The sequence below is a fragment of the Primulina eburnea genome, chromosome 17 (assembly GCF_022965805.1).
Source record: "Primulina eburnea isolate SZY01 chromosome 17, ASM2296580v1, whole genome shotgun sequence".
Classification (NCBI taxonomy): Eukaryota; Viridiplantae; Streptophyta; class Magnoliopsida; order Lamiales; family Gesneriaceae; genus Primulina; species Primulina eburnea.
This window is the reverse complement of record NC_133117.1, coordinates 22,736,151-22,761,598: the sequence shown is the minus strand read 5'-3', so window position 1 is coordinate 22,761,598 and position 25,448 is coordinate 22,736,151. Positions and strand designations below refer to the sequence as shown.

At 37.2% G+C, this 25,448-nt stretch overlaps 1 pseudogene; it reads right to left on the bottom strand.

The window, feature by feature from the left end:
* Positions 1–926: 926 nt before the first annotated feature.
* The window catches only part of LOC140817952 (uncharacterized), a 42,391-nt pseudogene continuing 17,869 nt past the window's right edge, over positions 927–25,448 (bottom strand).

The window sequence follows — 25,448 nt, the reverse complement described above, 5'->3', positions numbered from 1 at the left end:
TAATATTTATTAAAAATTTATTTTTATTCAATCTGGCTTATATCTCTTCGTCTTATCATTATTACCTTACTATTAGTAATATTAACATTTTTCTAACGTATCACATAATGGTAGGGATTTTCATGAATTTGACCGTAATATATAAATTTAAGGAATTAAAATTAAATCTAAAAGTAAAATTAAAATAATAATAAACTTGATTGAGTTAAATGCAATATTAATGATTATATTAAACCAACATAGAAAATTAATTAAATAACCTCATTAACACGACAAAGTATATAATAAACAAAATGGTAAATTAGTATGCTCATAAATGAAAATCATATATTTATAATAACTATTATTCCACCCGTGCGATGCACGAGATGATATTATTAAAAATAAATCATTATAAAAAAATAAATATTTAAATTACAAAAAATAATATAATTATAAAAAAAATTATAAAAAACTATTTTTTCGCTAATTTTGAATAACTTTATTAAATAAAATGTATGTCGATTAACGTTTTGAAATGATAATCACTATCATATATAAAATTTTTAGATTATGTTAACCTAATGCAATGACATGATGCTTATCATGTTTAGTATATTGATGTCGACCACCAACCTAAATACATATATAATTCTTTAATTTCCGAAATGTTATATATATTAACAATGAAACACTGAATAAAAGAGCCATTTTTGTATTTCGTCTGAAAATTAATATCACGCTTGTATTAGACAATGAATGACATAATGTGTTTATCAATGATATTGTATTCACATATAAATTTATGTAATATGTACAAAACAATAACTGTAACAAAATAAAATGATAAATACGATACAAACTTTTAATGTGGTTTTAATTTCAATAAATATTTTAAATTAAAATACAAGTTAACTAAATGGATTATAGACTATACAATTAGAAAACAAAAACAAATTACAAATTTTGAAAAACTTCCTTAAATACAACATATGTCGTTGAATTTTTCAGGTTGTTATCACTATCACATCTCAAAATTTTTAGATCCTTATGATTCGTAACTCTGGATACAGCAACGTACAACTGACCATGACTAAAAACAGGATTTTTCAAAAAAAGTCCTACATGAGACCATGATTGCCTCTTACTTTTGTTGATTGTAATTGCATAGATACAATCAAATGATACCGTCTTCGTTGAAATTTAAAATGAAGCCTTAGATCAGAAGGTGTCAATGACATTCTTGGAATAACCACTTTATGACCTGCATTACTTCCAGTAAGAATTTTTCCTTCCAAAACATGGTTTCCGAGCCTTATCACGATCAATCTAGTGTCATTGCATAATCCAAGAGAATGATCTATGTTCCGCAGCAACATAACCGGAGTTCCAACCTTCAAATTTAACTCGTGATTCGGTACTCCAGAACATCTTCAGTAGATCAACATTTCTATTTGAGTGACATGTCGTATCAGAACTTAAATACAACCTTCCTTTTGAATGGTTTAGAGATATCATGTATTCATTTATGGACTGAACGACAGTGTTGGTGCCAAAATAGCTCTTTGCTGAAAATATGCAATATTATTGATATTGTTGTCAAAAGATGGATACGTACTCTCAACTATTGCTACAATAGAATCATTCCAATCTTTGATCAAAAGTTCATCATGAATATCTATTGTCGCATAACCATCATTTTGTCCTCCAAGTTCTCCAATTTTTCCATCTCCTAAATTAGCAGTCCAATCCGATTTTTTTTATTTTAGCACATTCTTCATCAGAATCTAAATTTTGTAATCGCATGTTTTTCGTCAATCTCAAAACTATACAATGTCTCCAAAGATATGAAGAATTGATACTGGCGTGAACAATATCTTGCCTACTTCCTTTTGGAATAACGGGCAATATTTGTCGAAAATCGCCACCAAAAACAACCATTTTGCCTCCAAAAGGTAAATGAAGGTTTGAAGGATTGACAAATCTCATTATTTCTTTCATGCTTTTATCCGAAGCTTCAAAACAAAACTTATGCGTCATTAGAGCCTCATCCCAAATGATAAGTTTAGATTTTACAATAAGCTCTGCAATATGACTCCGTTGTTTGATATTGCATGTTGATTCCTCATTGGGATTAAATGGAATTGAAAAACAGGAATGAGCAGTTCTTCCACTAGGCAGTAGAAGAGATGCTATACCACTTGATGCCACATTCAAGACAATTTCTCCATTCGATCTCAAGTATGAAGACAGAGTTTTCCAGACAAATGTTTTTCCAGTACCTCCATATCCATATACAAAGAATACTCCTCCCTTATTTGAAACAGCTGGTTTCACTATTGTATCATATACACGATGATGCTCTGAGTTCAAATTATTAATTAGTTTATCATGTTCTTGCGACAAAGATCTTCTATCAAACTGCAACTCATCATGTATTAGTCTATTTTGTGAAGACTGGAAATATTGATCACTGGGAAAAGACATTGATTGGAATTCAAGTAAACTCTTTGAAAGGGATCGATTTTAGGTGCCCGAATGCAACGGAAGCTACAAAATTTTCGATTTTATCATGAAAAATTCGAGCACCACTATACTAGTGTGTAGCATATACAAAAACACAAAAATGACATTCATAATGTGTTTAGAAATGTATCTATCAATCTTAAAAGATTGATGATGGCTCCAACTAAGGTGTAAACACCTTAGCTCTTGAATGGCAAGACAATCTTCAAGCTTCCTTTGAGCCCACCTTGCTCAAATATTAAGCCCACCACCAACTAGCTAGAACCACTCTAATTTTGCACTAGAAAAATTAGAGCATTTTTATTTGAGAAGTGTATTGTTTCCTCAACAATTGAAGAACAAAAATTGGGAGAGAATAATCCCAAAAAATTCGGCCATGGCAAGATAGAATGAAGGGGAGGGAGACTTTTCTTGGTAGTGGGAAAAGCTGTGGCAAAAAGTTGCATGCCAAGCCTTGGTTGTTGCAAAAGTTGTCTCCCAACTCTTCACCTCCCATGCATGAATTTTTATTTGATTTTTAACAATTAAAAATCCATGGACTTAATTTAATTATCTCAAACAAATTTGAGACTAATTAAACATTACTTGAATTTACTCAAGTCACTAGTTGAATAATTATTTTACTATTGGGCTCTACAAGACCCAATATGATTTAATTAATTCAACACTTGAATTAATTTAATTATTTGGACTCTACTAGGCCCACTAGTGTTTAATTAATTCAATACTTGAATTAATTTAATTTAGTCCATAATAATGTTTATGAAAATCACAATTTTCAAATACATTATTTATTTGGCCAACTTTTAATTTAGGAACACATTTATAAATTAAAAGTCACATTTCTCTCATAGAAGTCACACTTCTATTTTTCCCTACGCTTATAAACTCATTTATAAGCCGTTCAACACTTTGAACTATTTTAACTTCTCAACGGGATCTAGAAAGCTAGCACTTGTGTGGCCCTCAATGGTTCATTGATACAACTAGCCGTGGGTTCACATCTCTATGTGATTCGGACTAAACATGTCCTTATACGAGCATACCCCAATTGCTCCATTCTTACTTATCAACTCCTTGATAACAAGAACGTCAGAACTCAAGTCTGATAGTACCCAACCAATCATGTTAAACGCCTAGCAGCATCGCTTACATGATTCCCTATGTATCAAATGATAGTGCCTGCAAGAACAATTCAATTATGGTTAGCGTACAGTACGGTCCCTTCAACTCATATATCCCGACCGATTCGACAACCATTGGTTTATCGAGAGTTGTCAATGAATCGATACTATGGGTCATGTCGTAGTTGCATCGATGGTGTAATCTATGAAATCCCTTTCATAATTACCACCATACTCTGATCAGAGATTTCATACTACATACACATAAGATATCCATACCCGAAGGTAAGCGGTGAATCCCCGACTACAATGCATCGACTCCTATATGTTTCAACAAAACACCCAACCTTGCCACCTGTTGACCCCTTGAGAGTCCGTAAACAAATCAAAGTGTAATGCTAGCACATAGAGTCTCAATGTTGTCCCGGGTCATAAGGACTAATGGTGTACAACCATAAACTAGGACGTTTCCACTCGATAAGTGAGAACCACTTGGAAAGTCCTTTATGGAGGGTTGTTCAGTGCACTCTACCAGGAGCACCTATCTGCATGCTCGGACATCACAATGTCCCCTACCAAGGAAACATGGTACTCACATCGCAGATACTAGTCTCGAACTCGAGCGGCCTATATCCTTCTTAGCGGCGCCTGAAATCGACTAGGAACTGTTTAGAATATACAGTATTCCAAATATGAGTTTCATGATACTCATCATATGAGCATCTCATATTCTTTCTACTATTTGTATATTCAAGGGCTTTATCTATGCAACTAGCATGGGTATACAGATAAAGATGTGCCAAAACAATAATATCAAATATTATTAAAATAAAGATTGCTTATACATAGAGTTTCATTGTGAGCATTCGACCAACACTTGGCTCGACGTGCACCTACTCTAACACTCCTTATCATCATTCAACAACCCTAATGCATAGGAATCATCACGAAATGAACGGTATTGAACACCGTTAACAAAGGTTATATCATCGTAGCACGTGGAGCCACTGTTTACATTGAGAAGAAATCTTAAATAGTAGATTTCCTAACAACCAGGAGGAACGTAAAAAATGCGTCCAATTGAAAATCTCTGTTTTTTGGGAACAAATTCTCGTGTTTCTTGCTTCCAAACAAATTTCATTGGTAATTCAGCATATGTTAACTCTCTTGTCTCTGGATATTTCTTATTAGCTTCCATCCAAGCAAGAACAATCTCTGGTTAATTGTAGTTCTATCGAGAGAACAGTACTGATTTCATCTGAATCTGAAAAAATAATATTTTGTTCATTCGGAAGATGAAAGCTCAGACGCTCGACGGGTGGATCTCTGTATTGAATATCAAATCCTAAAATTCTCCATGCAGCCTCACACGGGGAAATATATCTGCAGTCGTAGTACATATTAACTTCATCAACATTTTTCCCTCAACTATCATCATATGAGCTCTTATAGAATGAGGCAGTCATACTATCATGTCCTTTATTTATGTTCTTGAACAAATATTTGATAGCTCGAGATTGATTGCACCATTCAACATTCATATGGGCTCCGTACCAAATTAACAAATAATGTTTACGGGGAACAACAAATCTGTTATCCAGATTAACACCATTCTTGATAATTGTTCGCCCATTATCTTTGTGTCTATAACTTGGGTATCCATCCTCATCAATTGATGTCACTTCAACAAAATTTTTAGGAAAATGATTTGTACAACGACCGTTAGACATGCATGGAGAGTTCTTTCTTGTTCGCCGCATGGACCGTGCATCATTAGATCTCGTACAGCACCAAAATAAACAGGATAATTTTTTTCATCAGGAATTTCAGTAGAAATGATATGATATATCGGCATCGCCTCTGTTCCTGGATATTTGTCTTCTTTACAGAGGAAAAAAATGTGGGCATGCGGTAATCTTCGCTTTTGGAATTCCACGGTGTATATTACTAACAATATGAGAATAAGAATTAATTATATTTACTAAAATATATTAATTTTCTAAAATCCAAAATAGTAGAACCTTATATATAATTAAAAAAAACATAATATTTTTTTACCTACTTTAACATTTCCACATATTTTATTCTTTCGGAGATCTTTAATCAAGGCATCTAACTTCATTTTAAAGATTCTGCAAACAATATCTGGACGATCTTCAGTCCTCAACCTATAGTGCTCGATAAATCTCAAAATTTCTGGCCATTTTGGGTTACATGTAAATGTGATAAACAAATCTGGATAACCGGCCCATTTACATATAGCCATCGCATCTTGATAGTTCTGAATCATATATCTTGCCCCTCCGGTAAAAGAAGAAGGCAAGATAATACGTCTTCCTTGTGTAGCTGCATTTGTTTCACCGTGCAAAAGCGCATCATGAAGACCTTTGTACATTTCACATCTCAATTGTTTTTGATGCATCTGAATATATGCCAACCTTGCAGATTCCACCATTGTGTATGCATCAACAATGAACTGTTGAAATAGTCTTCTTGAAAACAAAATACTCGAAGATTCAAAATCTCTATCATGCAGTCGATAAGCAAAAAATTCTCTTAGATTCACCTTTTTTCTTCCTCCAATACTTGACTAAGATTCTGAAAATGGAATATCTTATCTATAACCATCCTCACCATATGGAAAAATTATAGGATATTGGAGAGCAAGATAAGCATGATTCAACTCATTGATACGTTTGAGTTGCCCCGTTTGCGTTTCTACTAAAATATCTCGGTTTCCCAAAGACTCATCGAAATCTTCCACGATTAATGCAGCAACCTCAGAAGAAGATGTAAGATTATATCTCCTTCCGTCCCCACTTCTTCTACCAATCAACTTTAATTTCACATCTAATCGTCCTTCTACCATCATTCTTTCTCTGGTCATCCTAAAACACTTGACCAAAACATTGTTTTCATCCAACATTACCTTCAAATCAGAAACTATCTCTAAATGCAGATTATTTGTGTCGTTATTTTGTCTGAAAAATATTTCGATTTTAAAAAATTAATTTCTTGAACAAAAATAGAAAATATGTTCTATTCAATGTAATATATAGATTTGAGATATAACTCACAGCAGAAATCCGATTGGAAATTTCGTTTTCTGTGTTGTAAATATACAGCTGAGCAAACTTCGGGGATGCATCTTCACATGGAAGTAGGCTTCCGATTAAATGATAATTCTGACCATGAAGTTTAAAAATTGGAGGGGAGCCACCTCGATTTAAACTTGAATCAATCTTCCCTCCCATCGACGTGAAGCAAAACATATTATTGTATGATCGGATGCTCCCCAGAAAATGTTTGCTCTTATCACTCACTCCGTTCAATAAAGCATGCAATACTTGAGAAGATTTTTTTAAAGAAGGAAGTTGTATTTTTCATTGCATACAACATAGAGAGTACATAGGATTTCTAGATTTATAACTTTGATATAACCTCTCTTCATACCAGAACATCGTACCACAAAATTCACATTTGTACGTTGGATCCCCTATATCCCAATAATCTATAAATAAAAGGACAATTGTTGGGGATCGATGTAGAGTTTAGGGGGGGGGGGGGGGGGGAGAGGGATGAATAAACTCTTTTCCTTTGATGATAGTTTTTGCAAAGGGTGCTAGAATCCTGTTAGAGATTGTAGTTGTTCTTGTTCGAGTGTAAGTCCAGCAGATCACAAATGTAAGTACGGAAACGATCCGATGGAGTATGGTGAAAATATTAATAACAGCAGGCAATAAAACAGTAGTTGTTTCTGGAAGTTCGAAGATAAAATCTTCTACGTCTCCCCTTCTTCTGTTTCCAGAAGGTATCAATAAAAGACATTGATTTTTACAGTACACACTTGTACACACCCACTTCAGCGGGGCTTATCTTTTGCCTACTGAAACTCTTAGTAACTCAATCACAAAAGTTAAATACAACAGGGTCCTGGAAAAGACTCTTTTCCAGTTTTACAAAATCTTCTCTCGAAATATAGTAAAATTGATTTGCTTGAAGAGATGAAGAAACAGCAGTACAAAATGATCTCCATTGATCAGATGTAAAATATGAAGCGTGTACTGCTTTTCTGCATGTATGAGCTTAGAAGATGAAGATTGGTTAGCGGTTGCTCATTGTAGTGTTGGATAGATAAAAAGATTAGCGATGTTCTCTAAGTGGTTTTGATCCATATATATAGATAACTTGAATCCAACATCTATGATCAAAAACGATTTTTTTGGTTTCTGAAAGAAACAGCTTTATTCCTTAAATGGATCCTGCAAAAAGCTTTCAACACAATCAGTCTTGTTACTTAAAAAAATGGGTAAAGCGAATTAAATGACTTCGTACAACATTTAATGGTGCGATAAATACTTGGTACTAGGTAAAGTAACGGTAACATTTAAGATAGGAACGACTGAGTGAGATGCCGTCAAGTACTGATCCAGTAGAGCTAAGTTTTGCTACTGTTGTATTAAGCCGTTAAACAGTAACTAAAGTACTGCTTCTGGTAAAGCAAGTTAAGAGCTACTGCTTTGCATCTGGTTGATGTTATTCCTACTTGTTTTGATTCTCATCACCACAATAAAATAGATCTAACAACATTGTTAAATATAAATTGTATGAAAAAATAAAAGAAAATTTATATAATAACATAACAAAAAATTAAATTATTCTAAATGAAAAATAATAATAACATAAAATTTAACTGTACCGATTGATGTTATTGATATTCTTTTGTCATGATTATTGCAATCGTGTTGACTGTCCGATATGGAAATTGAATTAATATGAATTGGACCAGATTCTTCAACTACAAAAAACAAAAAATAATAATAAATATTATTGATATAATGCAATAAATATGTTAAAAAATATATTAAATATTATAATATTATTATATCTATAACGAAAATGTGAATTTTAAAAATAAATTTTTTAATTAATTATTATAATATCTTAGCGTATATTTTCTGCAGGACCGAGCGCTTGCCGCTTTACGAAAAGCTATAGCTAGTGGTAATGGTGTAACTCAAATCTTTTAAATCGCATATCAGCTCAAGCATCACGGTTCGATCGCTATACCAAGTAGGGACAATTATTGCACCCACCAATCTCCCTCCCAATAATTGAACTTCATGCAATCAATGAGACTCGAACCCATGACATTGGCTCTGATACCAATTGTAGGACCGAGCGCTTGTCGTTTTACCAAAAGTTATAGCTAGTGGTAATGGTGCAACTCAAATCTTTTAAACCGCGCATCAGCTCAAGCATCACGATTCGATCGCTCAACCAAGTAGGACAATTATTGCACCCAATATTTTCACAATTTTTAAATTAAATATAAACATTAGTTATGTGGGGACCCGGACGCTAATCAAGTTCTTAATCACAATTGGGACTAATTAATCAATTAAAACAGGGTCTAATTTTTTTTCTTTTTAAAATGCGGAACGTAGTGAAATCAAACCATACATACATATCAGTATATATAAAATACAAGTCCTGTATCACAAACATTTATTCAAACTAGGGTTTGACAACTACTATCAAGTGTGCAACCCTATCTCTAGTCCAAGTCCGGTGCCACCACTCTAATCACGATCTCTCTCTTCATCTCCTGGACCCTGATCCTGTCCCACCTGTTGTCATGTACACATACAGACAAGACAACAGCCGGATAACTCCGGTGAGAATAAATCCCAGTATAAATCAACGAAACATGCAATCATATAACAAATATAAAGCATGCAATCAGGTAACAGTAATATGTATCCAAATCTGAAACATAATTACAATTCTACAATTCAGACTAGACTCAATCCTAGTCTAGGGATCCCGGTTTCCAAATGTGGTGTTCCTATATCGAATTCCGTAATAGAAGGAACTCTGTTCCTATTACTCGATATAACCGTATCCGGTGTTCCTATATCGAATTCCGTAATAGAAGAATTTCAATTCCTATTACTCGATATAACCAAACATCTGGAGTCCTGACCTATCCGTCATGGACTGTAGCTCTATCGCTAATATCCTTATCTTGAGACATCGTGCAATATTCCCGTGGCGATTCCACCACTATCAGGAACTTCTGTCACAAGATAACTCATCTGATACCTGCTATCTATAGTCAAGAGAACAAGTACATCAGTCAAATCAATGCAAATATCAATGCAATAAAGTAAAGTATGTGATTTAGGGAAACTCAAGTCTAATCCGACTCAAGTCGATCTCCCAATACTACATTGACTTATACCTTTCTTTCGTCGGTTTCTGGCTCAGTCGCTGTCCTGAACTCACAGCCTGTCTGGCAATGACAATATCAATAATCTCATATCAATATACCAGTCAATTCCATAACAATCTGATCAATCTGGATTTAATTTAAATCAACGGTATAACGGTACAATTCCAATATCCCCGTCAATACCAATACACCAGATAACAGTTACAATCCATAACTCATATCCAGTACAATCTATAATCAATCCATAATCTAAATCTGTCCGATATCAACCGATTATAATCAGAAATTCATAACAATTCCATAATCAGTCCGTTTCTTAATCTGACTTCGATTCTACGATGTCTAATATGTCAAGAACATCATATATGAATTCCATTCATTTCTGACAATATCATAATTCTAAAACATGTCAAAACGTAGTAAAACTTACGTCCAGTTGTAGCCTACATTGCCAGGAACTCAATACCGAAGTCGGATTCAAAATCAGACGGACGGATTTCTCGCAAAAGGCGTAAGGATTTTCTCCTTTCTTCTTCAGACCCTTTCTCGATTTTCTTCCTTTGAAAACCGACTTGCATGCTTATATATATATATATCCGTGCATGCATAAGGCGAAGTGGCAGCATTTACGTGCAACACGCCACACAGCGGGTGCGGTCGTTGCTGCACCGCGGGTGCGGTCGCGTTAACACCGCGGGTGCGGTCACCCTACTGTATCAATTCTTTCAAATTCCCGTAGCACCACCGCGGGTGCGGTCCTCCCCTTACCGCGGGTGCGGTCTTGCATGCTCATATTTTTCATAATTTTATTTCTGAATACATTTCTCGGTGTCCCGATTAATCCCTTCCTAATCACATGAAATGATAAATCAATCATCGATAATTACAGTGATTAATTCTTGGGCATTACATTTCTCCCCCCCTAAGATACGATTTCGTCCTCGAAATCACAGGCATTTCATTCGTATCAGTAAGGAGTATATACAAAGTTCTATAAAAAATTTACATCAGTGAAACAATGCTGGGAATTCCTGTCTCATATCTGATTCAGTCTCCCAAGTGGCCTCTTCAACGCCATGACGAGTCCATTGAACTTTCACAAGAGGAATCCTCTTTGTTCTGAGCTGTTATTCTTTACGATCTATAATCCGGATCGGTTTCTCGACATAACTCAATGTCTCATCCAGCTCAGTCTCGTCTAGTTGAATCACGTGAGAATCATCGGGGAGATATTTCCGCAGCATTGATACATGAAAGACATCATGTATTCCAGATAATGAAGGCGGCAAGGCGAGTCGATAGGCACGATCCCCTATCTTTCAAGAATCTCATATGGACCGACATATCGTGGAGACAGTTTCCCTTTCTTGCCAAATCTGACAACTCCTTTGAAAGGCGAAATTTTCAGGAATACTCGGTCTCCAGCCTCAAATACCAACGGTCGTCGTCTGATGTTGGCATATTTGGCTTGTCTGTCCTGGGCTGCCTTCATTTTCTTCTGAATCAATTTAACTTTCTCGCTCATATCTCTGATCATATCCGGTCCAGTCTCAGGAACTTCAGAGATATCATCCCAATATAATGGGGATCTGCATTTCTTTCCGTACAACGCTTCAAATGGTGTCATCTCAATACTCGTTTCATAGCTATTGTTGTACGAAAATTCACAAAGTGGCAATGCTTCTTGCCAATTAGTGCTAAAATCCAGCACTATAGCTCTCAGCATATCTTCCAATGTCTGGATCGTACGCTCTGACTGTCCGTCAGTCTGTGGATGATATGCGGTACTCAAATGTAATTTCGTACCAAGAGCTTGCTGCAAACTCTGCTAGAAGTGCGAAGTGAACCGAGGATCACGGTCTGAAACTGTAAGGCTCGAGATTAATAGTTCTCATTGACATAATACTCGGAATATATGAGTATGCATATATATAATGAGGAGTGTTAAGTGAGATGAGAATAAGAAATACTTGGACAAGAGGAGAAAATATTAAAATTTGGACAGAACAGTTGGCGCATATGCGCGAAGAAGAGTGGCGCATATGCGCGATAATTCCAGTAGCATTGGCGCATATGCGCGGAAAGAGTGGCGCATATGCACGACATTTACAGTAGCAGTGGCGCATATGCGCGGAAAGAAGCGGCGCATATGCGCGATACCTCCAGTAGCTGTGGCGCATATGCGCGAGATAAGTGGCGCATATGCGCGAGTGTTATTTTCTGCCAAGTACCGAGACAGTAGGTCTCGCGCATATGCGCGAGTAGTGACCGCGCATATGCGCGAGACGTGTATTGCAAAGGATGAGCCATGTGTATCGAATCATGCAATATATATATAAATGGTCTTCTTTTTTGGCCATTTTATCAGCAGACCACCAAGGATAGTCTTAGGAAAAGGTAAGCTACTTTCTACCTTAGAATAGAGCTTGTGTAAGATTTACACATCCAAATTTAAATCCGATTGCGGTTTTGAACTCCTCTCATTGTTAGCTACAAAGTAATGTAAGTTTCATTCAATTCCAGCATGTTTTGATAATTATGTGTTGGAAAATGAAGAATTGAACTCTATATTATGTTCTTGAGATGGTAGATATTGTAGAACCGTAAACGGATCGAAGAACGGATGCTGTATGCAATTGTTACGATTGTTATAGCATGTTTAGAGCTAAATATGCAGATTTTGAATACTATGACATGTTTAGGATGATGATTATGAGTTGATGAGTTTAGATTGATAATGTGTTGATATGTGTTGAGAATTTGATTGACCGGTATCGAGAATTACGTCGTTATGCCGTCAAATTGTACCGAAATCAAGTATTGACTTGGATAGGTGTTGATTAGATTAAAGATTGATAGATTGTGTATCAACATTTCCATTTCAGATTCGTCTTGACGACTGTGACAGCGATTGTGCGACGAAAGGTATAGTACATGTTTTGTTTGGGGAATCACGACTCAAATGAGATTACATTTGAGTTTCCCAACCAAAATCACATACTTGTTTTATTGTTTATATCTAGATATGATTATGATTGTTTATAGATTTGTTTATAGAACTTGTATACAAATCTTGCTATGCTTTGTTTACAGATCATGTGGCATTGCATTAGAATGATTATGCTTGTTTACAGATTGTGTATTCATGCATTAAGATAGGACAGTCTGGAGATCAGGCAGACTTCTAGATGTTCGGCGATATCTCAGCTTAGGGGAAGATCACCGCCCCTTTGTAGACGTGGATACAGATCAGGCCGAAATCTAGGAATAAGACGTACAGCACCACGATTGGTAGGGTAGGTGACAGCCAGTGACGTCTTATTCACAACGGGATCCCTAGAGTTCTAGTCGAGTCGCGTCTAGACATGATTAGACTCGCATTGCATGATTATATATGAATGACATTCATATTAGCATGTTTCATGTTTTAGATTGTTTAAATGCATGTATACATGTTCATACTGGGATTTGTTCTCACCGGTTTTCCGGCTGTTGTTATGTCTGTATGTGTGCATAACAACAGGTGGGGCAGGATCTGGGTCGAGACAGAGATGATCGTGTTAGCGTGGAGATCACGGGCGTAGCAGATGGACCAGTAGTTGTCTTTTATTATGTACTGTCTTTTAATACTGGTTAGTTGAGGACATACAGAATAAGACATGTATATTATGATTGTATGTTGAAATTAAATAAAGATTGATGCTTGTTTAATTACATTTGATTAAATGTAAAAGCAAAAAAATTGACCCACGATTTAGAATAATGATCCATTTAATCCCAAGAAAAAGAATTAGAGCCCGGGTCCCCACAGAAACGATCGACTTCGGCACTCCATGCAATCTAATCACTTCTCGGACATAGATATCAGCCATCTGATCATATCTATATGTCATCTTGTATGGAATAAAACATGCAGATTTGGTCAATCGATCAATCACGACCCAAATCGCATCACAACCTCGGGAGGATCTCGGTAACTGCGTCACAAAATCCATGGAAATGTGATCCCATTTCCATTCAGGAATGGACAAACTCTGCAATAATCCTCCTGGTTTCTTCCTCTCAGCTTTCACCTGTTGGCAATTCAGACACTTGGCTACAAATTCAGTCACATCAGATTTCATTTGTTTCCACCAATACTGTGTCTTTAAATCATTATACATCTTCCTGCCACCAGGATGAATGCTAAAACGACTGTTGTGCGCTTCTGTCAATATCCGCTGTTTCAATTCTGAAACATTCGGCACAACAATACGATTATTCACATACAAAATACCATTTCGAACCTGATATTCCGATCGATGCCCAGCTCTAACCATAGCAATCGAATTCTGTACATTCTGATCAACTTTCTGTGCCTCTTTGATTCTTACTATCAATTCTGGTTCAGCTCGAACAGCACACAATCTCAGAGGCTGACGATCTGTCTCAAATATTAATCCAGACAAACAGCAGTCTTCAATCAAATTCGATACACCTATTGTCGATAAGGATAGTGCACATACCTTTCGACTCAGCGCATCTGCTGCTGCATTGGACTTCCCTGGATAATATTTAATTTCACAATCAAAGTCTTTCAGTAAATCCAGCCATCTCCGCTGTCTCATATTCAGCTCTGATTGCGAAAACAGATATTTCAAGCTTTTGTGATCAGAATATATCTCAAATTTCTCACCGTACAGATAATGTCGCCATATCTTTAAAGCAAAGACAATGGCTGCCAATTCAAGGTCATGAATTGGATAACGGGTTTCATGTGGTTTAAGCTGTCTTGAGGCATAGGCAATAACATGCCCTCGCTGCATCAGAACACATCCCAACCCTCTATGAGATGCATCACAATAAAACCCAAAATCACCAGTACCTGAAGGAATCGTCAACACAGGTGCACTGGTCAATCTCTTCTTTAGTTCCAGAAAACTGAATTCACAGTCTTCTGACCAAACAAACGGAGCATTCTTCTGGGTTAACTGCGTAATCGGTTTGGCAATACTCGAAAAATCTTTAATGAATCGGCGATAATATCCTGCCAAACCCATAAAACTGCGAATTTCTGGTACAGATGTAGGTCTCGGCCAACTAATCACGGCTTCAACCTTACTGGGATCAACAGATATACCATCTCCTGATATAATGTGACCCAAAAACACTACCTGTTTCAACCAAAATTCGCATTTCGACAGTTTCGCATACAACTTTTCAGTCCTCAGAATTCTCAACACAGTCCTCAGATGATCAGCATGTTCAATCATATTCTTCGAATAAATCAATATATCATCAATGAATATGATAACAAAATCATCCAAGTATTTCTGAAAGACGCGGTTCATCAATCCCATAAATACCGCTGGTGCATTCGTCAAACCAAATGGCATGACAATAAATTCATAGTGTCCATACCTGGTTCTGAATGCTGTCTTAGAGATATCAGAGTCCCTGACTCTCAGTTGATGGTATCCAGATCTCAGATCGATCTTGGAATATACAGATGAACCTTGCAATTGATCAAACAAATCATCAATGCGTGGCAATGGATATTTATTCTTTACCGTTGCCTTATTCAGTTGCCGGTAGTCGATACAAAGTCTCATCGACCCGTCCTTCTTCCTCACGAGCAGTACTGGAGCACCCCAAGGAGATACACTCGGTCTAATATACCCCTTGGCCTGTAAATCCTCCAACTGTTCTTTCAACTCTTTCAGTTCGATCGGTGCCATCCGGTATGGAGCTCTCGAAATCGGAACTGTTCCTGGCATTAACTCAATGCTGAAGTCTATCTCTCGAATCGGAGGCAATCCAGGAATCTCATCTGGAAAGACATCAGCAAACTCACACACCACTGGCAAGTCTGCCAATGATGGGCTCGACTTCAGTAAATCAACTGAATATACCAGGAATCCATCCGCTCCCTTCTGCAATAATCGAGTCATATTCATTGCAGATATCAAAGGAATTCTAGCACGAGAACCCTTACCATAAAATTTCCACTCCTCAGCCATCTCAGGTCTGAATCGAACAATCTTGTGGAAACAATCGACTGTAGCTCGGTACTTGGCCAACATATCGATCCCGATAATGCAATCAAAATCAGATAAACCAAGCACAATAAAGTCTAGCTCAATCGTATGTCCATCGTACTGCAGTATACAAGGTTTCACAGATTTCACTGATATCAAACCTGTTCCTAACGGGGAAGAAACAGACACTACCGCAGACAATGACTCAATTGGTAATGCACGACTCAATGCAAACCTCTCAGAAATAAAAGTATGCGATGCACCAGTATCAATCAATACATATGCAGGATAACCAGAAATAAAACAGTTACCTGCAACTACATCGTCAGGTGCATCCTGTGCCTGCTCCTCAGTCAAAGCAAACAATCGGGCCTGCTGTCTAGGTGGCTGGCTCGCGGTCTGGCCCCCCCTGGCCTCTGCTGTGACAGAGTAGACGGTACTGGCTGAAAAGTATGCACGTCAGACGGTCGTCTACCTACCTGAGCTACTGATCCCGATGACTCAGCTGCCTGTGATCCCGGGGCACTCCTCTGGGGACACACTCGAGCAAAGTGTCCTTGCTGTCCACAAATACGACAGCTGCCAATCACTCCTCGGCACTGATCTGTGGAATGCCTTCCTCCACAAGTATCACAGTATGGTCCTGTGTAGCTCTGGCCCTGACCGGTCTGTCTAGAGCCACTCGAACTGGACGAACTAGTTCTTGATTTCTTGAATTGCTTCCCTCTAGCCTTCAAGAAATCTTTCTTCCTGCTACTGCTACTGCCACCTTCAAATCGAGGAGGTGGTTGTTGTTGTCCCGATACTGGAAGCACAAACGAAGCCTCTCTCTGCCTCATCAGTCCTGCTTCGGCTCCCTTGGCTCTATTCAAAGCATCGGTGAAATTGTTTGGCCTCCCGGTATTCACTAGGGTGAAGATTTCAGGGTTCAGGCCATTTATGAACTGATCCGCAACGGCCTCATCATGTTCAGCTACGTGGGGAGCAAATCGAAGCAGTGTAGAGAACTTAGCCACATAGTCCTCAATGTTTAACTGGCCTTGTTTCAGGTTTGCAACTTCGGCTCCCTTGTCCTTCTTATAAGATACTGGAAAGAACCGTAGATAAATTCAGACTTAAACACATTCCAGGTAATGGCCGTACCTCGTTGTTCCAATGCCCTTCTAGTCGTGATCCACCAGTGTTTAGCAACGTCATGCAACTGGTGTATTATCAGTTTCACCCTCTTTTCCTCCGTATACTCCAAAGATTCAAACAATGATTCAATGTCGTCCAACCAACTTTCACGTTCCACGGAGTTCTCCGTACCTTTCAAAGTCGGTGGGTGGAAGGACTGAAACCTTTTCAGCAATTTCTCCATTGCTGTAGGTGTCACATCCATGGGAGGATTCGAGGTACTCCCCTGTTCTAGCATTTTCTCGGAGGCATATCAGAAATCAAAAGGATTAGCCACCCCAAACCAAAGTTCTATTTCAGTCCTCCTCCGATCATCTTACTGTTGATCCAGAATCGGCTCTGATTCGTTCTCAATAATACATGTTTTCAAATCAAGTCAGATAAACAGATAAACATGTACTATAAAGCAGTAAATCATGCTAGCAATCAAAAGCAGGAAAGAAAACACATTCTACCCCGCTCACTAGCTCCTATCTCAATCTCAAGGATCTATCGCTCTGATACCACCTGTTGTGGGGACCCGGACGCTAATCAAGTTATTAATCACAATTGGGACTAATTAATCAATTAAAACAGGGTCTAATTTTTTTTCTTTTTAAAATGCGGAACGTAGTGAAATCAAACCATACATACATATCAGTATATATAAAATACAAGTCCTGTATCACAAACATTTATTCAAACTAGGGTTTGACAACTACTATCAAGTGTGCAACCATATCTCTAGTCCAAGTCCGGTGCCACCACTCTAATCACGATCTCTCTCTTCATCTCCTGGACCCTGATCCTGTCCCACCTGTTGTCATGTACACATACAGACAAGACAACAGCCGGATAACTCCGGTGAGAATAAATCCCAGTATAAATCAACGAAACATGCAATCATATAACAAATATAAAGCATGTAATCAGGTAACAGTAATATGTATCCAAATATGAAACATAATTACAATTCTACAATTCAGACTAGACTCAATCCTAGTCTAGGGATCCCTGGTTTCCAAATGTGGTGTTCCTATATCGAATTCTGTAATAGAAGGAACTTTGTTCCTATTACTCGATATAACCATATCCGGTGTTCCTATATCGAATTCCGTAATAGAAGAATTCCAATTCTTATTACTCGATATAACCAAACATCTGGAGTCCTGACCTATCCGTCATGGACTGTAGCTCTATCGCTAATATCCTTATCTTGAGACATCGTGCAATGTTCCCGTGGCGATTCCACCACTATCAGGAACTTCTGTCACAAGATAACTCATCTGATACCTGCTATCTATAGTCAAGAGAACAAGTACATCAGTCAAATCAATGCAAATATCAATGCAATAAAGTAAAGTATGTGCTTTAGGGAAACTCAAGTCTAATCCGACTCAAGTCGATCTCCCAATACCACATTGACTTATACCTTTCTTTCGTCGGTTTCTGGCTCAGTCGCTGTCCTGAACTCACAGCCTGTCTGGCAATGACAATATCAATAATCTCATATCAATATACCAGTCAATTCCATAACAATCTGATCAATCTGGATTTAATTTAAATCAACGGTATAACGGTACAATTTCAAAATCCCCGTCAATACCAATACACCAGATAACAGTTACAATCCATAACTCATATCCAGTACAATCTATAATCAATCCATAATCTAAATCTGTCCGATATCAACCGATTATAATCAGAAATTCATAACAATTCCATAATCAGTCCGTTTCTTAATCTGACTTCGATTCTACGATGTCTAATATGTCAAGAACATCATATATGAATTCCATTCATTTCTGACAATATCATAATTCTAAAACATGTCAAAACGTAGTAAAACTTACGTCCAGTTGTAGCCTACGTTGCCAGGAACTCAATACCGAAGTCGGATTCAAAATCAGACGGACGGATTTCTCGCAAAAGGCGTAAGGATTTTCTCCTTTCTTCTTCAGACCCTTTCTCGATTTTCTTCCTTTGAAAACCGACTTGCATGCTTATATATATATCCGTGCATGCATAAGGCGAAGTGGCAGCATTTGCGTGCAACACGCCACACAGCGGGTGCGGTCGTTGCTGCACCGCGGGTGCGGTCCTGCACCGCGGGTGCGGTCGCGTTAACACCGCGGGTGCGGTCACCCTACTGTATCAATTCTTTCAAATTCTCGTAGCACCACCGCGGGTGCGGTCTTGCATGCTCATATTTTTCATAATTTTATTTCTGAATACATTTCTCGGTGTCCCGATTAATCTCTTCCTAATCACATGAAATGATAAATCAATCATCGTTAATTACAGTGATTAATTCTTGGGCATTACAAGTTAAATATTTACATTGACAAACATACTTCAATTATGAAGAATCTTAATACAAGAGATATGAAAAATATCACCATTTGTTAGATCAATGATCTCTGAGAGATTTGTAGTTGAGCGGCTAGGTATTTCAAAAGATACATTTTTGACCATTCGGTTTGATGAATTAACTGCACAAAAAAATGATAAATACTAAACACAATAATTTATAAATTAGAAAATTTTTAAAAAGTACTTTATTTAATTTAAAAAAATCATATCTGTAATGCCCAAGAATTTAATTACCGTAATCTGAAATGATTTGGGTATGATTACCGTAATTTGGAATTAATCTGGAAATGATTTATTAATTAATTACGGTAAATATAGACGGAACGGATTGGACCAAAACACATGAGAAAGGTGTAGATTGTGTGTGCAAAGAAATGAGTTGGCGCACATGCACGATGGAATGGAGCGCACATGCGCGAGCAGGGCAGAAACCTGCGCGCACATGCGCGACTTCACAGCACGCACATGCGCGGAGCGTCCAGAGCCCTCGGCGCACATGCGCGGACGAGTAGCGCGCATCTGCGCGGAAACTCCAGAGCCCTGGGCGCACATGCGCGGTAGAGTGTCGCGCATATGCGCGAGGGAGTGCCGAGACACACGCGCCAGGAATGGTGTCTCACGCATATGCGCCGATGATTGTCGCGCATATGCGCGAGACGTGTTGCACTAAGGGTATGCCATTTGCCTTCTTGCATGTTGCGAATGTATATATATATACACATGCAAGTCTTCAGATTTTGGCAACAGGAAATCGAAAAGGTTGGGTAAAGTTTTGTTCTTAAATTCTGAAATCGATTTACGAGAAATCCGTCCGTCAGATTTTAAATCTGACTTCAGTACCGAGTTCCTATCAACGTAGACTACAACTGGACGTAAGTTTTGCTATGTTTAGACATGTTTTGAATTTATGATATTGTCTAAATTGAATAGGAGTTAGATATGATGTTCTTGACACAGTAGACATCATATATCTGAAGTCAGATTGAAGAACAGACTGTGTATGGAATTGTTATGAATTTTCAGAGTTTATTCGATTGTAATATACTGAATTGATATCAGAATCATGGTATTATTGATTTTGTGATACTGGGATTGATATCTGATTTGTACTGTATCACTGGATATGTTGATATTAGTCAGATTGGGACCAGATGAGTTGTTGAATTGTTATACTGATATTGTATTACCGGGATTGCGGGATTGTACAGAATTGATATAGAATTTGGTATTGATATTGATTATGAGTTTCTGTATTATATCTGTGATGTTGGGATTGACGGGGTTACTGAGATTGTTTTATTATACCGTCGAAACATCAGCGAATTGATATTGATCAGACTCAGTATTGATTATGATTATATCGTGATATTGTCGATATGAATTGGATTGTGTCTTGATTCGATATTAATCAGAACAAGCTTTGAACTGAGCTGTATATTGACACATTCTATTTGATATTGTGAATTCAGATTGACATGGACAGACATGAAATGGAGTCTTCGTCTTCGTCAGATTATGAAGACAAAGGTATAAGTCAATGTGGTATTGGGAGATGGACTTGAGTCAGCTGAGACTTGAGTTTCCCTAAATCACATACTTTACTTTATTGCATTGATATTTGCATTGATTGATTGATATACTTGTGTTCTTGAGTTATAGATTACAGGTATTAGAAGAGTAATCTTATGACAGAAGTGCCGTTAGTGGTGGGATCACCACGGGCACATTGCACGATGTCATAAGATGGTGTATTGGCGGTAGTGCCAAAGTCTGTCATTAGACGATGGATTATCGATGTGGGTAGACTGATAACTTCTTCTATTACTGTTAGTTGATATTATATCGATGTGGATAGATGTATAGCTTATTCTATTACTGTTGATTGATATTATATCGATGTGGATAGATTCATCGTTCCTTCTATTACTGTTAATCGATGTTATATCGATGTGGATAGAATAGGACTTTGTTCTATTACTGGTAATCGATATCATATCAATGTGAATAGAATCAGGGCTTGCTCTATTACTGGTAATCGATAATATATCAATGTGAATAGAATAAGGGTTTCGTCTATTACTGTTAATCGATACTGTATCGGTGTGGATAGAACTGGAGTCATTTCTATTACTGTTAATCGATACTATATCGGCATGGATAGAACTGGAGTCTTTTCTATTACTGTTAGTCGATATATGCAGACCGACGTCTGGAACCGGGATCCGTAGACTAGGATTGAGTCTAGTCTGAATTATGTAGCTACGAGTGTTGTTGGGAGTATGCTATTGATTATGTTTCAGATTTGTTACATATGATTGTTACCTGATTACATGCTTTATATTTGTTATATGATTGCATGTTTCATTGATTTATACTGGGAGTTATTCTCACCGGTTTATCCGGCTGTTGTCTTGTCTGTATGTGTACTTGACAACAGGTGGGACAGGTTCAGGGTCGAGGAGATGAGGAGATATCGAGTTAGAGTGGAGACTTCGGACTTTGATCTGAGATAGGGTTTGAACACTTGACATTAGTTGTTAAACTCTAGTTTGAATAAATGTTTTGTAATACAGGATTTGTATTTTGTATACCGAGATGTAGATATATATGTTTTATTTCACTACGTTCCGCAATTTAAAAAGAAAAATTTTTAGACCCTGTTTTATAATTGATTAATTAGTCCCAATGATGATTAAGAACTTGATTAGCGTCCGGGTCCCCACAACAGGTGGTATCAGAGCTGTAGGTCCTTGAATTGTAGGTTCCTTAGCACTGAGATAGAAGTTAGTGAGCGGGGTAGATTGAGTTTTCTTTCCCTGCATGTGATTGCTAGCATGTGATTTTATATACTGATGATTTATATGTATGCTAGCATGATATTATGTTTTATTGCCTGGATTTATATGGCATAGAAATGCATATAATGTTGAAGTAACATTGTATCTGCTAAGATTTCAGTATGTTGTTACTGTGTATTAAACTACATGTTACCTGGATATCGGAGATGATTTGGTAATATGTATTATATGAAACGGGATCAGAACCAATTCTTGATCAGAGGTAAGCTGATCAGGATTGGGATTGAGACAGATTTGTCTCCTGTTATTACTAATACCTGTGATTATCATATATTCCTCCTAGACGAATTCCAGAACGGGGTAGTACATCGTATGATCAGATGGATGTGTCTGAAACTCTGATGGAAACCCAGATGATAAGGTTTCAGTCGTTTCAACCACCGATTTTGAGAGGTGTTGAGACACCAGCTGATTGTGAGACTTGGCTGGAGGAGATCGAAATGCTGTTTGAATTTCTGGGATTCACAGACGAGTGCAGAATTAAACTAGTTGGGAATCAACTATGGGAAGTCGCTAGGAGTTGGTGGCTGGTAAACCGGGAAGCCATACTACAGCGTGGTTTCACGATTACGTGGAAACTTTTCAAGGTTGAATTTTATCAAAGGTTTGTACCTTTATCATATCGAGAGGACAAAAGTGCAGAATTTGCAAATTTGAGGCAGGGTCCATTGAAGATTGATGAATATTTGGCCCATTTCTTCACCTTGTTAAAGTTTGGTCCGCAAGTGGCTAGAAATGATACAGCTGTAGCTGATCAGTTTATCAAGGGCTTGAATCCGGAAATACGCACCTTGGTGACTGTAAAACAACCGAGTAATTTTGCTGATACTCTGAATCGAGCCAGAAGAGCAGAAACCGTTCTAATAAGACAAAAAGAAGCTTCATATGTTCTTCCAACACCGATACCACAACAACTGCCTTCCAGAATCGAGATTGGCAGCAGTAATGGGGGAAAGAAAGAGATGTTGAAAGTTCAAAAGAAGCAATTCAAGAAGTTTGGGAGCGGTTCATCTAGCTCTAGCGGTTCTAGTCCGAGTTATACTGGCATCTATTGCAGAAATTGCGGGGGAAGACATTCCACATAACAGTGCCGAGGAGTGTTTGGCAACTGCCGCATTTGTAAACAGCAAGGACATTTTGCTAGAGTGTGTCCACAGAAAAGCTTCCGGAGATCTTATGGAGCAGAATCATCTGGTTGTAAAGACCAGGAGACAGACCCAGGACAGACTTGATGAGATTGTAACAGGTAACTGTTCTTTTATGATTATGTTGAAAATGTATTGTGAAGTATTCATACATTATATACATGATTTTGTATGAACAACATTGATATATGTTGTATCTGTTGGGTCTGTGTATACTGTAGTATTGAGTTTTGTTTTAATCTTTTGGAGGAAAAGATTGTTATCAGTGAATTCTGTAAATATCATATACTGCAGTAAAATGAGAATGAGATGGAATTAGATGATGTTGTACTTGTGTTGTTTGATTTTAACTATATTATTGATATATAATAACAAGTACAGAGTGAGTATAGATTCTTGCCAGGAGATGGTAAGATTTTGACCTGAAATGGCCAAAGAATAAATAATGTACGGTAAGAATTCTCGATTTTGAATTCCTTGATATCCGTACTATATGACTTGATGATTATCGAAAGGAATGGAGTAATTCCTTAGATATTCAGTTGATTACTGAAATTGAGCACATCAGGAGCTGATTTGTCGATAGCAGGAGATTTGCTATAGTCTCGCAGATTTAGATTTTAGATTTGCTTTGTATCAGGGAAATGGATTACAGCCTTGATTCTATCCCAGGTACTGGTGTTATTTTAGAATTATGTATAGAATAATACTGAATGAATTAAAAGAATTGAGATAGCAGTTTGATGATTTATGGCTTGAGAGTTAGAGTTATATCTGAATATGTATTTCTCTATGAGATATCTCAGTTCTGTTATGGGCTGATGAATCCTGTATTCAGAGGTATTCTGATGATTTTATACCGGGTAACTATGATGCGTTGATATACTCGTGATATAAGATTGATTGAATTGAATATCTTGTATGGAATAATCTGGGAGTTCAGATTATTGTATACAAAATGGTTTGGATATAAAGATAGTTGAAGACAGTGATTACTGACTGAAACAACAGCAATATCAGATAGTTATATTTGCTGGAGTTTGGTAGATTCTTATATCCGATTGTTGTTTTGAAATTGCTTGCGAATTGTTATGGTTCTAAAACAGTATTGAGACAGATTATATTGTTTGGGGGACATTACATTCGAAGAAGATATAGCAGTTGATCTAAACGATTTGAAGATGTGATCAGTTAGTCAGCATTATCAGATATTGATTTATACTCGAATCGGAGCCGATATTGATATTATTAGGAATCCGTATATGATACCGATTGTGATATATTATTGTGATTATATACAGTGCCACCAAATCTGAGCGTCGATCAGAGCATCAGGTAGGTATTACTGTTATATATATATCTTGTTTGTGCCGAATATTCCGAATCTGGAATGACAGACAGGGTCAGAAGTACACAGTGATCGATTCAGTATTCTTTTCGGTAACAGAACAAGTATGAAATTTGAAAGTATGGTTTTGATATAAACAAATGCGATCAGTTGTGGCAGAATATGTATTGAAATATCTGAATTGCCAACAGTTGAAGACAGAAAGATAGAAACAAGGAAATTAGTTATCTTGATTGTCGATTCTTGAATAGAAATGGGAGTACATTTCTATAAACTGTGTGATAACATTACTGCATTCTTATTTAAATTGTGCTGTGATGTGATTACGAATGACAGATTGTTCGAATCTGCCTCTATTATGGTGTACAGGACGGCGTACAGATGTGATCAGATGACTGAAATTATGCTAGAAAAGAGGTCAGATTATATTGAATGCCAAAGTAGAATATATCATACCAGAAGTTTGGTTGCTTTTATATTTTTGGCAGTATATATAGTTAACTCTTTCCTTTATTGTGCATAATTGAAGGATAGTCGGAGCGAACTATCCTGATACTGGAGGATATCCAGTAGTTGTAGTGTGTGATTTTAGCACTAGTTGAAATGACTGAGTGTCATTTATGAATTTGCATACGACAATAGCTATCAAATGCGTATTGAGATAGCATTCTTAGAGATTTTGGTACAG